The following is a 16598-nucleotide window of genomic DNA, read 5'->3' on the forward strand; positions in this document are numbered from 1 at the left end:
TATTCCCCTAAACTGTGGGCTGGGATTTCTTCATTAACCCTTGCAGTCCTGCCACTGTACCTTCCATCTGAACTCTCGCCTAGCATTAGAGAGTCCAGTGACATCTAATGGTAACTGGCAGGACTGTGACACAAACCACAGGAACACTTACATATAATAATAAATTATGATACATTAAAGGCATTATATAATTCAGCAGATAAAACACACTTTCATAATACAACAACCGGTGTCTTCAGGGGGTGGTACTATCCGTAGGACACCATCCTACAGAAACACGTTGACCACTTCTGTATTTTTTTACCCACTCCTGGTCTTGGCTTACAAGTACTGAGGTAAAACTTAATCAAATACTCAATGTGTGCATGTGGTCTTATAAATACTGAGGTAAAAACTCACAAAATACTTAACGTGTGCAAGTAACCTAAGAATTCCTCTCAATTGACAGATCAAGTGGGAGGTCATGTGCTGACTACATTCTCATCTGCTTCTCTCAATATTCTGTGTCAATGTTCTATTCAGAGAAGCAGATAAGACTATAGTCAGCACAGGACTGCAAATATACAGATCATGGTCAGGTGACCACTCAACTGGTCATTGATGTGAATCCTGACAGTGTACTTAATGCACATAGTCAGGTTTTTGGAGTGAGAGTGTAGCGAGTAGAGTGTAGCGGTGACTTGTCAGGCTCAGGCGTGTGGTTGCCGAGGGTGTACGGCGGTGTACTCTCGGAACCACAGCACCGACGGGGTGCAGAGCCCTAGGTCAGGAAAACGCGCCAGGCAGACCTGATAAAATCTGCACAGTGAGGGGACCATCCAGAACCTCACCAACCGTAAAGTTCCAGGCACAGCAGTAATGGGAGAACCTGGGACCGGGAAAAGAGAACCGACCCAACAGGGATCAAACTGCCTGCCGTACGGACTAAGACTGAAAAACAACCAGGAGGGGAACCCCAAACGCTCCAATCCACTTGGACCAACCAACCAGAAACAGGTGCAAGGGAAGTAAGCCAGAAGGTCACCACACCGGCACTGGAACTAAGGGGACCAGTGGTGAGGACCAGCCTCCATCAGGTTGCAAGTCACATCTCTGTGAGTAAAGAAACAGTTACACTGCAATCCCTTGTGTGGCCTACCTTCTTTCCGTGCCCCGGTATTACTAACGAACATAAACAGCGACCACCATAATTTACCCCCTGGGGCCCAGCCCTACTTGCGGAGGGCCACAACATCCAGGCTGCCATTAAAATTAGCCGCAGCAGTGAGAGACTGTGCAGCGGCGGTTCCATCCATATAGCCGCAACCCGCAAGTGGTGTCACAACAAAAACTTTATTAATAATGCCTGTAAATGCTCCCCTTTTAAAAGCGCCCCCCCTGGTCATGGAACCGTGCACCGGGCATTACACCCGTGACATTTCCCAGTGAAACCAGGCCCTAGACCGAATGCTCCATAGCCATGGGGTGCGAGAGGCTTTTCTTGGCATCACGAACAAGATCAAACTAGAACCATTAACACCGGATGAAGTGTGCCTTGTGAACTGTATCATGCTTGGACTTGTAAATGTGGCGCCCATGAGTACATCACGGTGCCACAGGGTACTGCAATCCTTACCCAGGGTGCAGGGCTTACCCCCCATGGTTCCAGGTTCCTAAGAAACTGGTGTCACTACTATCAGCAACACATATCCCAATCACACCTTACATCATGGCATGTCAGACACACCAGTGGGTTGGTTAAGCTGGAATAGGGCCACCCACCTAGGGGTCAGGCAGACTGGTGGGAGGGAGGAAGAGAGTGTATTGAGAGCCCTCAAGGAGTGAGGAGCTGGAGTGGTAGCTCCTGGAGAGCTAGACCGAGGTTGGGTCGCAGACGGTGGTCCGGGACCAGAGGAGTCGAGGACCAGTGGCAGGGACATTGCAAAAGGATGCGACGGACATAGTCTAAAAAGACTGTCGGCATCAGAAAACCCAAAAGAACTGACTGGTACCGAGCACGACGGGGTACAGGACCCTAGGTCAGGAAACGATTCAACATCCTGATAATTAACTTGGGAGGGAGAGTATCTTCACGAACTTCCCTAAGAGCTCAGAGATTGAAGGCATCCGCACAATGCGGGGGATAGGGTTTTCCAGTAAAGCAACCCACTGAAATCCCAAGTGCCAGCCATCAAAAGCACAGCTACACTATACATAGTGAGCGGGGCCCTAACAGCTTCAAGCCAAGGGGCCACAACAGACAACTAAATTGTCCATGTGTGATGCCCTGGCCTATTAGGTCGTCACAAGTGTGCCATGCAATCTGCCCTTCTGCATGGTACCCGCTCCTCGTTGGTCACGGGTCCTGTCAATTTGGTGTTGCTACCAACAGGTGTACATAAATCCTGAGGAACACTCTGTACCACACCCACCAACCACCCATTGGGCAGCCTGAGGGGAATAGGGCCACCCAGATGGGGGGGGATGGAAGAGGGAGGGCAGAGATGTCTGTAGTTGAATTGATTAGAGTTGAGCAGTGACACAGCGGTGACAGTGCAGGTCACGCTGTGGAGCTGGGCTCCTGTACCCGTCCCAGGTGCCCGACGTTGGCCTGACCAGAAGGAGCTGGAACCCCGGTCGCAGGGGGTAGTGACAGGGGGTACGGTGCTGCTACAGAGAGCAGGCCGGCTGCCTTGTGCTACAACCAGGCAGGGGCCAGGGCACGACGTGGTACGCGTATCCTAGGCTGGGAAGTAGCTTCATGCAGCCCAGTAATTCACCCGACGGGAATGGAGTCATCAGGAACCGTTCCCCACCCACTTCAGAATCGGGGAACTAGCGCAACGAGGGGAAAATGACTTCCCAAAATCGTCCAGAAAATCCCAAGCGTGAACCCTGAGAGAAGGCTCACCTTGCTAGCCACGCAGGTGAGTGGGACCCGAGTAGTCTTAGGCGAAAGGGATCCACCAAGTTACACACAGTGCCAAGGGACAAGGCTTCAGACCAACCAGCAACACCAAAGGGGCACGGACCCAGCGTGCTCAACCAAGAGAAACATAGCATTCAGGAGTTTGGTTTACCTGGTGTCAGTGACTTTGGACTGTGTGAGTACCCGATATCCCTTCACCCCCGACGGGTTCCCCACTCCATCCCATCACCGGGCCCCAGGACACCAGGGCCCTACCCATGGAGGGGTTAAACATCCTGCTGCTTCAACACCGTCACCGGGCCCCCCAACAGCAACAGTGGTCTCTCACATTACCACACACCGTGGGTGGCGTCACAAACATTATCCCATTCACCACCCAAAACACATCTCCCCCTTTTTATTTCCGTGGTAGCCGCGCGACCTCGCCTCGGATCCGGAGACCCCTCGAGCCACTGCGGAGCCGGGTCCGAACAGCCCGTCGGTTGTCGCGGGGGTGGCACACATGGAGGTGGGCTCCAGATTACCAAATGACACCGGTGGGAGCGGATACCTGGACGGGCTCCCCGCAGTGACATTGATGCACAGAGACTTTGGTTTACCTGCAGTGTGGGTGTCTACGTTATAAACCTCATACAGCACCATGACTACCGCAGTGAGTACCCTGATCCCTGCATCCTGCTCTCCCAAATAACCACCAAAACCCCAGAGGCCGGGGCCTTCCCTACCTGTGGAGGGATTGACACCTTGCAGCTCCACACCATCTGCCCTGTTACTCCTTCCAGCAGCGGAGGTACTCCCATTACCGCAACCCGCAGGTGGCGTCACAAACTTCTCCCCTGTAAATAATCCCCTTTCAAGGATCGGAGAGTTTGCCGAGCCCGGTCCCCTCGAGCCACGACCACCCCGGATCTGAGCACCCTGGTCTGCGCTGGGGCAGCATATAAACCTCTCCGCCATCTTGGGTGGCAAAAAACTAAAATTGCATCATAGTGGTGGTGAAAAGCGCGCAAAAAGAAACCCCGCCCACGACTCTATTACGGACCAACGGAAAAGGTGGTGACCTGACCCGGAAGCTCCCAAAGTGCTCCAGTTCCTGCGAGAGAGTGGTAAGAACAACCAAGGGAAACAGAAAAATGGAGGCGCGAGGCGATGGGGATGCAGCAGGGCCTGGTCCGGTAGCGGAAGCGACAGCGCCCAGAGCGGTGGCACCGATCATGCCGATCACTCTTCCGTATGTCCCAGGAGCGGCGTGTCTGCCCCAGTATGATAGCAAACCAGATGCCTTAATCGGGTTCAAAAAGAAAATGTGCATCGTATTGGACATGTATGCAATGACTGGCAAGCAAAGAGCGTCTGTGGTGCTGGGACAGTTAATGGGTGCAGCAGAGCTGGAAGTGGAGACCTGGTGAGATGTAGACCAGGAATCAGTGAACACCATCTTTGAAAAGTTGAAAATTGCTTTTGAAACTCGTACAGAGGCAGAGCTTAGAGATTTTACAATTGAAGGCAAAGGCCACAGGACAGTATCAGAGACTATGCTTTACGATTACAAGCAGCACTACGGACCTTGAAGCATGTAGACCCATTCAGTACCCAGAAGGGAACAAGATGATGATTGAATATTTCCTGCAGGAGTTACAATCAGTGGAGGACCGCAAGCAGCTGCGCCTGTGAGCCTTGGAACAGCCAGATGTGGATTTTGCTGTTTTAACGGACCAAGACATAAAAGACCTGCAATCCCCTGCAACCACAGACTCTGCCCCTCAGTCCTGGCAAGCCAGTACCTCACCTTTGAGAGTGGAGCCCTCCTCCTTAACCGTGGTAGAGGCTAACGGACAGGCTGCACCCCCTGGTGCTCCAAATGACTTGTGTTCACAGGTGCAACAGCTGAGCAAGGATGTGACCATGATCCTAAAAGTGATGCAGCTCAAGCCAGAACCCAAGCCGGCGGAGAAGATCCAGCTGGCCAACTGCCCTGAGGACGTCTCATGGATGTGAGGAAGGAGGATCCCATCGTCCCGAGGAAGGAGCAGTGATCACTACGACTCATCTGGATAGCCCATATGCCATTGTTGCAACACAGCCGGTCATTTTGCAAGAATATGTCCTTTAAACCGGCAATCCATGAGGCCAAGGGCAAACCCACAGGAATAAGACGACAAGGCCCATCTGACTGGTGCGACAGGTATGTAGGAGGACGACCAGTTCTGTCCATCACTTTGGACAGAATTCCAACATCTGCATTGTTGGACACCGGCTCGCAGGTAACAACCATCCCGTATGTACTTTACAAGGGAGTCTAGTCTGATACTGAGCTCACCCGTCCGGACTCTGGCCACACTATTTATGCTGTTAATGGATTACCAGTGTCTCAGATTGGGTTTGAGGAGGTAACCATAAAAGTGGGGAGGATAGAGTTAAAAGGTCAAGGATTGATTGTATATGAAACTGATGCCAATGATAAGAATCCACAGATGATTTTGGGTACAAATGTAATTGAAAATTGTCTGGGGGAAGTGTTGTTCTTGCTCCAACAGATTGCAGCAACTGCTGGTGTTGGGCAGCAGAGTGTCCGGCAAAGAGAAATCAGAGCCCTCCTGCTGAGGCAACAGGTAAACCTGTCTGGTGGGAAAATTGGTAATGTACGGGTAATAAGCTCCGGTCCTATTGTGATACCCCCACAAAGTGACATGATGATATGGTGTCGGGCAGCAATAGGCCTCAAAGAGCAAGATTACCAGGCAATGGTGGAGCCCATATACTCAGAGAATTGGTCTACAGTCTTGACAGTCAGGGGAGTGGTTGATGTTCGCAAGGGAAGAGTACCCATGCGAGTGTTAAGTTATAGGGCGGAGGAAACTAAATTGCCCAGGTATACTACCATTACCAAATTGTTCACTGTTACAGATGATTCTATCCAGGCAGTAGAATCCCTGACCCCATCAGAGTAGTCAGAAGTTGACTGTCCCCAAGAACAGTTAGAGGGTTGGTGTCAGGAACTGCATATAGGTACTGGTTCCACCCCTTTACACCAGAAAAATACAGTTTATTGAGAAGTGCAGGAATACGAACACGTTTTCAGTAAGTATCCATTAGATTTTGGGAGGATAAAAGTGGTACATCTTCATATACCCACAGGAGATCATCCCCCTATCAAAGAGAGATATAGATTAGAGTTGAGCGCGGTTCGTGGTTCGAGGTTCTCCAGTTCGCAGCTCGAGTGATTTTGCGGGGCTGTTCTAGATCGAACTAGAACTCGAGCTTTTTGCTAAAGCTCAATAGTTCTAGATACGTTCGAGAACGGTTCTAGCAGCAAAAAGCAGGGCTTTTTACAGCTACAGTGTGCAGGAGCCATTGCTGGCAGCCTGCCAGAAGCTGGTAACCAAGATAAACATCGGGTATCCAAGCAAAGCGCTTTGGTTAGTAACCCAATGTTTATTCTGGTTACGTGCAGGAAGCCCACACTTCCCCGCTCAGCTCACTCCGCCCCCTCCTGCACGCGGCATGTACACACACACACACTCACACACACACACACACACACGTCCCCAGCCATGCAGTCCACGACACTGACGTCCTCCTGGCACTCTGCACACATGGTCCCACTCGGCTTACCTGCGGTGATGAAGTCCCGACCTCAGCGCTGTCACTGTCCTCCATGGCCGCCGCTTGTCACATCACCTTCTCTCGCTTCCGACCCGAGACTGACTAGCGGTGACGTCACGGGCCTCTCGCGATACTTGGCTGTGAAGGCGGTGGTCATTGAACTCAGTGACAGGTGCTATCAGCAGTGCAGGAGATCAGCGCAGGTAATGTACCTCGCTGATAGCAGCACTTGTCATCCCCTGCAGTGACCTGGGCTGACCCATTGATGTTAGCTCAGGTCACTGCACTGCTCTCCCAGCCAATGGGGAACATCCTGCTCTTCATTGACTGGGACAGTGTGGATCGTCATGGCAACCCCTTGGATTACACCAGACCTGGATTTGTTTTTCTTTCTAATAAATTGGTTAAAAAGGGAATGTATTGGGGAGTGTTTTTCCAAATAAAAATGTGTTTGTCATCTATTTTTTTTTATTACTGACTGGGTTGGTGATGTTGGGTATCTAATAGACGCCTGACCTCACCAACCCCAGGGCTTGGAGCCAGGTGACATTACACATCTGGTATTAACCCCATATATTACCCCGTTTGCCACCGCACCAGGGCACGGGATGAGCTGGGGCGAAGCACCAGGATTGGCGCATCTAATGGATGCGCCACTTCTGGGGCGGCTGCGGCCTGCTATTTTTAGGCTGGGGAGAGTCCAATAACCATGGGCCTCCCTAGTCTGAGAATATCAGACCCCAGCTGTCTGCTTTACCTTGACTGGTGATCCAATTTTGGGGGGACCCCCTACCTACGTGTTTTTTTTTTTTAATTATTTATTTAATGTAAAATAACAGCGTGGGGTGCCCTCAGTTTTGGATTACCAGCCAAGGTGAGGCTGCCAGCTGTGGTCTGTAGGCTGCAGCCATCTGCTTTACCCTAGCTGGCTACAAAAATAGGGCGAACCCTAGGTCTTTTCTTTTTTTCATTTTTTTGACTAAATACAAAGCTAAGCACCCCTTAGTGCCACATGAAAGGCACCCAAGGGTGCAAAATTACAAAATGCAGGAGAGTGGGACATTATGTGTCTTTCTGCCATTATAATGACAGAAAAGACTGATATGAAGTGTACAAGCACAGAAAATCACCAGAGCGCTCTACGCTGTGAAAAGCAGTAGAAAATGGCACTGGAGTGAACATATGACCGCCTCATGTATGTTGAAGCTAAGAATCCTGTGGTAAATTTATGTATTTTCCCTCCTTCAGTTTTTTTGCAGTACACAAAAAAAACAGAAGGCACACGGATGACAAACAGATGACATACGGACCGTCTACGGAACGGAAACGGATGCCACACGGATGCACCCGTGAAAAAAAATGGACTGTTTTTTGCAGACCACAAAAATGGATCAGTCGTGTGAATGTAGCCTTATTCTGATCTGCCGTTTATAAACAGCAGGCAGAAATAAGTGAATAACGCCCCCCAGCGTCATAAAATCTCCGGGGTTTCAGGGCTAGCTGAGACCCTGGAGATCATGATTCAGGACGGTTTTTCCGGTCCTCGCTCACGTGATCACAGGTATACACCGTATACCGATGATCACGTTACAGTAAATGACAGTGCCGGTAAAAAATTATTTATCTCCCATCTGGCATGAACAAACATGATAAATTTCCTCCCCGGTCCTCTCCGATCCCCCGGTGTTGCCAAAGTGCCCCCCCCCTGATGCCCTCCCAGAAATCCAAGATGGCCGCGCGCACAGCAGCGCGCCGGCCGCATTCACCCTACTCCTCTGATTTCTGTCGCATGTGCCATGACACATGCGACATAAAACTCCTCCCCAGGCCCTGCCAGGTCACACCCTATAACCCCACCGGTGTTCCCCGGTGTCCCACGGTACCTGTGCAGCGTTGATTCCCCCCACGGCCCTCTCCTTCACAATAGATGCTGCCGCATGCACAGAGCGGCTGTCAGCTCAGCTTCCTGTGTTCAGACACAGTGAGTGGTGGTTATGCATCTCCAAGCTAAATGGGCGGCACGGTGGCTCAGTGGTTAGTACTGCAGTCTTGCAGCACTGAGGTCCTTGGTTCAATTCTCACCAAGAGCACCATCTGCAAGGAGTTTGTATGTTCTCCCCATGTTTGCGTGGGTTTCCTCCGGGTACTCCGGTTTACTCCCACACTCCAAAGACATACAGTGTATTAATTCCATACAGCGCTATGGAATTAATAACGCTATATAAATGAATAAATTATTATTACTGCAATGCCCTGCTCATGAGGTAAGGAACATAATTGATCAGGAGAGCTATATACTACATTTCCAAATGGAGGGATTTGCTTTTATAGTTTCCCTGCTGAATGACTACCAAACATGAGAGTCCGTTGTACGCCACAAGAAAACACATCTAAATAGCGAGCTCTGTTGTTAAGTATTCATTCAGCTGGATAACTGGACTTAAAGGGGTATTCCATCTCCAAGATCCTATCCCCAATATATAGTAGGTCGAATAGCAATAATATCAGCAAATACCAATATTTGGAAATGTAGAATAGTTCTCCTGATTAGGCATGCCCTTACCTCATGAGCAGGGCATTGCAGCTTTGGTAGCAACCATTACGACATGGACTCTGCTGCTGTGGACCCGGGGAGAGTGAGTGCAGATTCATTGCACCCACACTCCTCACATGAAGGGTCTGCACTCCTAGAAAATGGGGGATACGTTCCCTGAGTGTCTCCCCCCCATATTCTAGACGGTCCAGAGTCGTCGTGGGACCCCTTTATTTTTTTTCTTACAATAAATTGGTGAAAGAGGAAATGTTTTGGGGACTGTTTTTTCAAATAAATTTCCTTTGTCGATTTTTTTTTGTTAGTACTGACAGTTTATGATGTTGGGCATCTAATAGATGCCATGACGTTACAAACTGCTGGGTTTGATCTCAGGTGACTTTACAGCTGGTATCAACCCGATTTATTACCCCGTTTGCCACTGCACCAGGGCACGGGATGAGCTGGAGTGAAGCGCCAGGATTGGCGCATCTAGTGGATGCGCCACGTCTGGGGTGCCTGCGGCCTGCTATTTTTAGGCTGTGAAGGCCCAATAACTATGGACCTTCCCACCCTGAGAATACCAGACCACAGCTGTCCGCTTTACCTTGGCTGGTGATCCAATTTGGGGGGGACCCTACTTTTTTTGTGTAATTATTAATATTTATAAAATATTATAAAAAAAGAGCCTGGGGGGACCTCCACATTGGATCCCCAACCACGGTAAAACTGCCAGCTGTGGTTTTCAGGCTACAGCCGTCTGCTTTACCCTAGCTGGCTATCAAAAATGGGGGGACCCAACGTCATTTTTTTTTAACTATTTTTTAAATAGAAAAAATTAATGGGCTTCCCTGTATTTTGATTGCCAACCAAGGTAACGGCAGGCAGATGGGGGTGGCAACCCATAGCTGTCTGCTTTATCTGCGCTGAGAATCAAAAATACCGCGGAGCGCTACGTCATTTTTTTTAAAGATTTATTTTTACAGCACTGTGATGTCCAGCAATCAAAATACAGGGAAGCCCATTTTGTTTTTAGTTAATTAAATAAATAATTAAAAAAAATATATGAACGTGATTCAGCAAGATACAAATATATATTTCCCGTTTGGCATCTTGTTAATGATATATGTATTGTAGTGCAAATTGGCCTGATTGATCATAAGAACTGTATTATGTTATGTTGAAGGTTTTCACTTAAAAATAAAGAATTAAAAAAAAAAAAAATATATATATGGGCTCCCGCTGCATTTTTTGTATTGCTAGCTAAGGGTAATCCAAGCAGCTACTGGCTACTAACCCCCACTGCTTGGTGTTACCTTCACTGGCAATGGAAAATCCAGGGAAGCATTTTTTATTTTTTTTGCCAAAAAACTACAAAAAAAGGACGTGAGCTTCGCCATATTTTTGTATGCTAGCCAGGTATAGCAGGCAGGTGCTGGAAGAGTTGGATACAGCGCCAGAAGATGGCGCTTCTATGAAAGTGCCATTTTCTGAGGCGGCTGCAGACTGCAATTCGCAGCAGTGGGGCCCAGAAAGCTCATGCCAACCTGTGCTGCGGATTCCAATCCCAAGCTGCCTTGTTGTACTTGGCTGGACACAAAAATGGGGCGAAGCCTACGTCATTTGTTTTCTAATTATTTCATGAAATTCATGAAATAATAAAAAAAGGGCTTCCCTTTATTTTTGGTTCCCAGCCGGGTACAAATAGGCAACTGGGGGTTGGGGGCAGCCGTACCTGCCTGCTGTACCTGGCTAGCATACAAAAATATGGCGAAGCCCACATAATTTTTTCAGGGGGCAAAAAACTTCTGCATACAGTCCTGGATGGAGTATGCTGAACCTTGTAGTTCTGCAGCTTCTGTCTGTCTGTATGGAGAAGAGCAGACAGCAGCTGCAGAACTACAAGGCTCAGCATACTCCATCCAGGACTGTATGCAGAAGTTTTTTGCCCACCCCAAAAATGACGTGGGCTATTTTTGTATGCTAGCCAGGTACAGCAGGCAGCCACGGGCTGCCTCCAACCCCCAGTTGCCTATTTGTACCCGTCTGGGAACCAAAAATATAGGGAAGCCCGTTTTTTTTAATTATTTCACTTATTTCATGAAATAATTAAAAAACAAATGACGTGGGCTTCGCCCCATTTTTGTGTCCAGCCAGGTACAACTAGGCAGCTGGGGATTGGAAATTGGAATCCACAGCACATGTTAGCCCGAGGTTTCTGGGCGCCTCTGCTGCGAATTGCAGTCCGCAGCCGCCCCAGAAAATGGCGCTCCCATAGAAGCGCCATCATTTGGTGCTGTATCCAACTCTTCCAACAGCCCTGGAGCCGGGTGGCTTGTTGGGTAATCATGAGTTAATACTGGCTTTGTTTTACTAGCCAGTATTAAGCCAGAGATTCTTAATGTCAGGCACGTTTGACCCGGCCATTAAGAATCTCCAATAAAGGGTAAAAAAAACACCACACAGAGAAAAAATACTTTAATAGAAATAAATACACGGACTCATTAGAGACTCCATCTTTATTATCCCCTGTCAGCCCTCCACGATCCATGGTCTTCTGTCTTTCTCGTTCAACAAATGCAGCTCTGCTCCATCACTGCTGCATCGGGGAAGACGCTGCTTCTCGTGCAGCCTTCACTCCGTGAAGGCAGCACGGGAAGCAGCGTGCAGCCTTCACTCCGTGAGAGTTCAGTGCTGCTGGCTGCTGGCAGTGAGACGCGTTACCATAGGAACAGGGCTCCGATCATGTGATTCCCGAAGCCACGGTTAGCTGTGACGTCACCGCTAACTGCGTTGCTATGGCAACGGTGAGCTCCGTTAATGACCGGCTGGGTCAGCCGGTCCCTAACGGAACGGCGAGTCGACCGTGTGCTAGAGCATGTCGCCGGTACACGGCGATACACAAATGTGCACCGTGTACCGGAGAGTGCAATGACAGGTCCTACATGACGCGTCATAGTCATGTGACCAGTCTGTGGCCAATGAGATAATGACTGGTCACATGGCTATTTTGACGTCACGATAGGTTCTGCATCACTGCTGGCAGTGCTGGTCACCGGGAGGATTCAGCGATCATCGGCTGGAATAGCGGCAGGAGACAGAGTGCAGGAGGGATTGCGGGGACCGGTAAGTGTTATGGCAATGTTTATTAACTGTATGTGTACATTTATAATGCATTTTTATGTGTTTGTGATTGCCTCCCATTATATCCCATTGGTTCGAGTTCGGTTCGTCGAACATTCGCCGAACTGAACTTGAACGAGACCTCCGTTCGACGAACCGAACTCGAGCCGAACCACGGCCAGTTCGCTCATCTCTAATATAGACCTATACCACCAACTCACAATCAGTGTGCCAAGGAAATGTTGAGGAACATGAAGGAGGCTGGGGTTATTATTGATAGTTGTAGCCCCTGGGCAGCTCCACTGGTCCCAGTCAAAAAGAAGGATGGCACCATGAGGATATGTGTGGACTATAGGCAAATCAATCGAATAACACATAAGGATGCTGATCCACTACCACGCATAGAAGAATCACTAGCTGAACTGAAGGCTGCTAACTACTTTTCTACCCTAGATCTCACTAGTGGTTATTGGCAGGTCTCTGTAGCCGAAGATGACAAGGAGAAGACTGCATTCACAACCCCGATGGGCCTGTGTGAGTTCAATAGCATGCAGTTTGGACTTTGTAACGCACCTGGAATATTCCAAAGATTGATGGAATGCTGCCTGGGACACCACAACTTCGAGACAGTACTGCTCTACCTGGATGATGTTATCGTGTACTCGAATACCTACGAGGGACATCTGGAACATCTAGCTGAGATATTTGAAGCATTATCAAAGTACGGAATGAAGTTGAAACCATCAAAGTGCCATCTATGAAAACCCATGGTTCAGTATCTCGGACAGGTGGTCAGCACAGGAGTGGCACCAGACCTAGAAAAGATTACAGTCCTCAAGAACTGGCCAAGACCGATCACCGTAAAAGAGGTACATCAGTTTCTGGGCCTGGTAGGATGCTACAGGAGATTCATAAAGGGCTATACGAAGATTGCAGCACCCTTGCAAAAAGTCCTGGTAGGTCAGGCAAAGAAGGGTAAAACCTCTGGTCCTCCATTTGAAAGGGGTGAAGGAGAAGAGAACTCCTTCAGACAGATGAAGTGGGCCCTGACAGGTGATGAGATCCTGCTGTATCCTAACTACAACTTATCCTTTGTCAAAGCAAAAGAAGAAAAACAATCCAAAGTCCATATAAAGTGCAAAATATTAATTTATTGAACAAGCAAGGAGTTAAACACCAATAAAATGATCACATTTTATACCCGGATGTATTCAAACAAACCAAATATAAAGCCTTAATTGGTAGTGTCACTATATTCATCAATTGAACCTTCAATGGATAATAGTAATGATTATAGTTCTAAGTATTAACAATTGCATAATATGATAAATACAGATACAGTAACAATCGTTTTGGAAAAGATGAATCACAGAGATGATAAATGGGTCATTGAACCTGCTACCTCATCACGGGTGGAAGTAAACACAAGATAGTGATCCTGCGGTTAGAGTGGTCAAAGAACTGATAACCCAACCAGGTTTGTGCCTAGGTCCTGATGCTCCACTAGAAGCTCAACATCTATGGAAGGAGAGGAGTAGGCTTTGCATCCATCGAGGCAAACTGTGCAAAAGCATTACTAACCCAAAAACCCACGAGAGTGTGTCGGGTGGTAGTACCCAAAAACAATGTCCAGATGGTGCTAGATGCGTATCACGATCGAGCAGGACACTTCGGATCGAAGAAGATGGAAGCGTTGTTGCGTGACCGGTTCTACTGGGTTGGAATGAGATCCACTATAAAAAAATAGCGCAGAAACTGTGGTCCCTGCAATCTGAGAAGAAAAGATCGTAACAACCAAAGAGCACCCATTATGACCAAGCAGCCATTGGAAATTGTAGCTCTGGACCATGTGAAAATAACACCCAGTCGGACAGGCTATACATATGCTCTCACAATGGTGGATCATTACTCCAGATGTTTGGTGGTCATTCCAGTGAAGGACTTGACAGCAAGGACTGCAGCAAAAACCTTTCAGGCTTCCTTTTGAAGACCTCACGGATACTCAGAGCAGGTGTTAACACATCAAGGTCCAGCCTTTTAAACAAAAGTATTTTCGGAGTTCTGCAACCTATATGGCTGTAAAAAGATTCACATTACACCTTACCATCCACAGACTTACAGTATGTGTGAGAAAATGAATTACCTAGTCATCGACATGTTAAAAACTTTGAAGAAAGGAACATGTGGCCAGAAAAGCTACCTGACTTAGTGGACAACAACATTCCAGTGAGTTCCACCAACTGTACACCAGCGTATCTAATGAGAGCAAGACCTGGAAGATTGCCAGTTGATCTTGAGATGGGAGTTGTTGTTCCAGAAATCGATTCGTCAGATGCTGATTGGGACTCTAATCGTCAAGCGCAATACAAAAGAATACAAGAATGTGTCGAAAAAAGCTTAAATCAAAGTTGAGAAAAAGAAGAGAAGGATTACAACAAAAATGCACAAGCTGTTTCCTTAACACCTGGAGAAATAGTTCTAAAAGAAAAAGAAAAGTCCATAAACTTGATGATCAGTGGGAAGCAGAACCCCACACTGTGCTACCTTCTAATTCAAAGATAGAGGAAAAACTTTGTCAACAGTCTCAAGGGACCATTTGAAGAGATGCCCAGAACAATTGAAACTCAAAGAAGAAGTTCCCTGTACATCTCAAGTACCAGAGAAGAAAGAGAAGGTGACACATACAATACTTTGAGACTTTCCTGAGAACTGGCCTCAGTGTAATGGAGCCATAATAGTGCCAGTAATTACTTTCCCACAACCAGTAGAAGAACCAATTCAAGTTCCAGAAGAACCACCTGTTGTAGCAGAACAAGAAGAGTCTACAAACAGTGAATCCGTCAATTTAACAAGAAGACTTAAGGCCCCGACACACACAGAGATAATAAATCTTTGGCAGATCTGTGGTTGCAGTGAAATCATGGACATATTGTTCCATTTGTACACAGCCAGAAACCTGGCATTGATTGTACACAATTTCACCGCAACCACAGATCTGCCGCAGATTTATCTCTGTGTGTAAAGTGGCCTTAAGAAGTCGCAGACAATTACCCAGTCTACCTACAAACATTAGTGCGACATTTGCACGAGACACCAGAGCACGACAGGGACTAGTTGAGACACTAGATTTACGTAGGTCCAGTCGTAGAAACTTTAGACAGCCCCCGCTCAAGTACAGAGAATAGGTGCAAAAAGGAAAAAAAATTAGTAAAATTGTGTCCTTATGTAAATAGGATTGTAAATAGTAGTGTATAGAACGGTGGAGGAACTAGGCTTTGCCCCATGAACATTAAGCTAGGAAAAGCAAGTTCTTGGGATAGAGAGGTAGTAACCAGGCAGACCATGCCTGATTTCTGACAGGAGAGGAGGACTTTTATCCACAGCCTTACATCCTTACAATCAGCTGAAGGGGACTTCTGTGGTTATTTAAACCCTCCATCCCCCTTTTGTCTCTTCTTATCAATATAAGAAACAGACTTACTTCTGATGAAACATGCAGAATGTTTTTCCTGAATGGATTTATAAAAACAACTGATTAACCATTGAAGGGTTCACTGACCTGTTATGGGCTGAGAGCCCTCTGTTGTGAAATATTTCATCAGAGTGAGGCTATATTTATGAATGGAAAAGAGGTCCCACTGATGAATTCTATTACATTGTAATAATATCTTTATTTGAAGAATGAGAATCTAAACTGATATATTACAACGTGTGATACACTATGGAACATATGTAATATTTATACCCCTGATGAACCTCCACCCAAGGAGGCGAAACGCGTTGGGTGATATTTCTTGGGGCTAACTTGTTTATGCTTTTTTTGACATAAAAAGAATACTGTATGTTTGTTCTATCCCACTACAGTACTCTATAATTATATCTTCTTACACTGTCCTACCAATAATACATATAGTTCAAGTTTCTGTATTTGAGAGATATATGCCAAATCTATCTAAAAATTTACATTTTATGTAAGTCTCTTTTTCAATGCATGGTTAATTATTGGATCTGGATGATAATAATTGTATATTAAAAATGTTTCTTCAATGAATGTTAAAAAAAATTGATGTATCATCATTTGTAAAGTTGACTGGTGGAGCGATATAAGCCTTTCCCACCATTTGCTGGGATATACTGCTGGCTGGTCCACTAGACTGTATTTTATATTGTACTTCAGACCCTTAGGGTATTTTATATTTTTCTGAACACCCCCCCCCTCACTTTATGTTTCAATATATTGATATTTAATAAAAGTTTAACGAAAAAATTTTAGGAGTATTTTTTCTGTGATTATACTAGTAAAACAAAGCTAGTATTAACCCTTTATTACCCAGCGAGCCACCCGGCATCAGGGCTGCTGGAAGAGTTGGACACAGCGCCAGATGATGGCGCTTCTATGAAGTGCCATTTTCTGGGGCGGCTGCGGACTGC

The sequence above is a fragment of the Anomaloglossus baeobatrachus genome, chromosome 1, assembly GCF_048569485.1.
Source record: "Anomaloglossus baeobatrachus isolate aAnoBae1 chromosome 1, aAnoBae1.hap1, whole genome shotgun sequence".
In the NCBI taxonomy this organism is placed as follows: Eukaryota; Metazoa; Chordata; class Amphibia; order Anura; family Aromobatidae; genus Anomaloglossus; species Anomaloglossus baeobatrachus.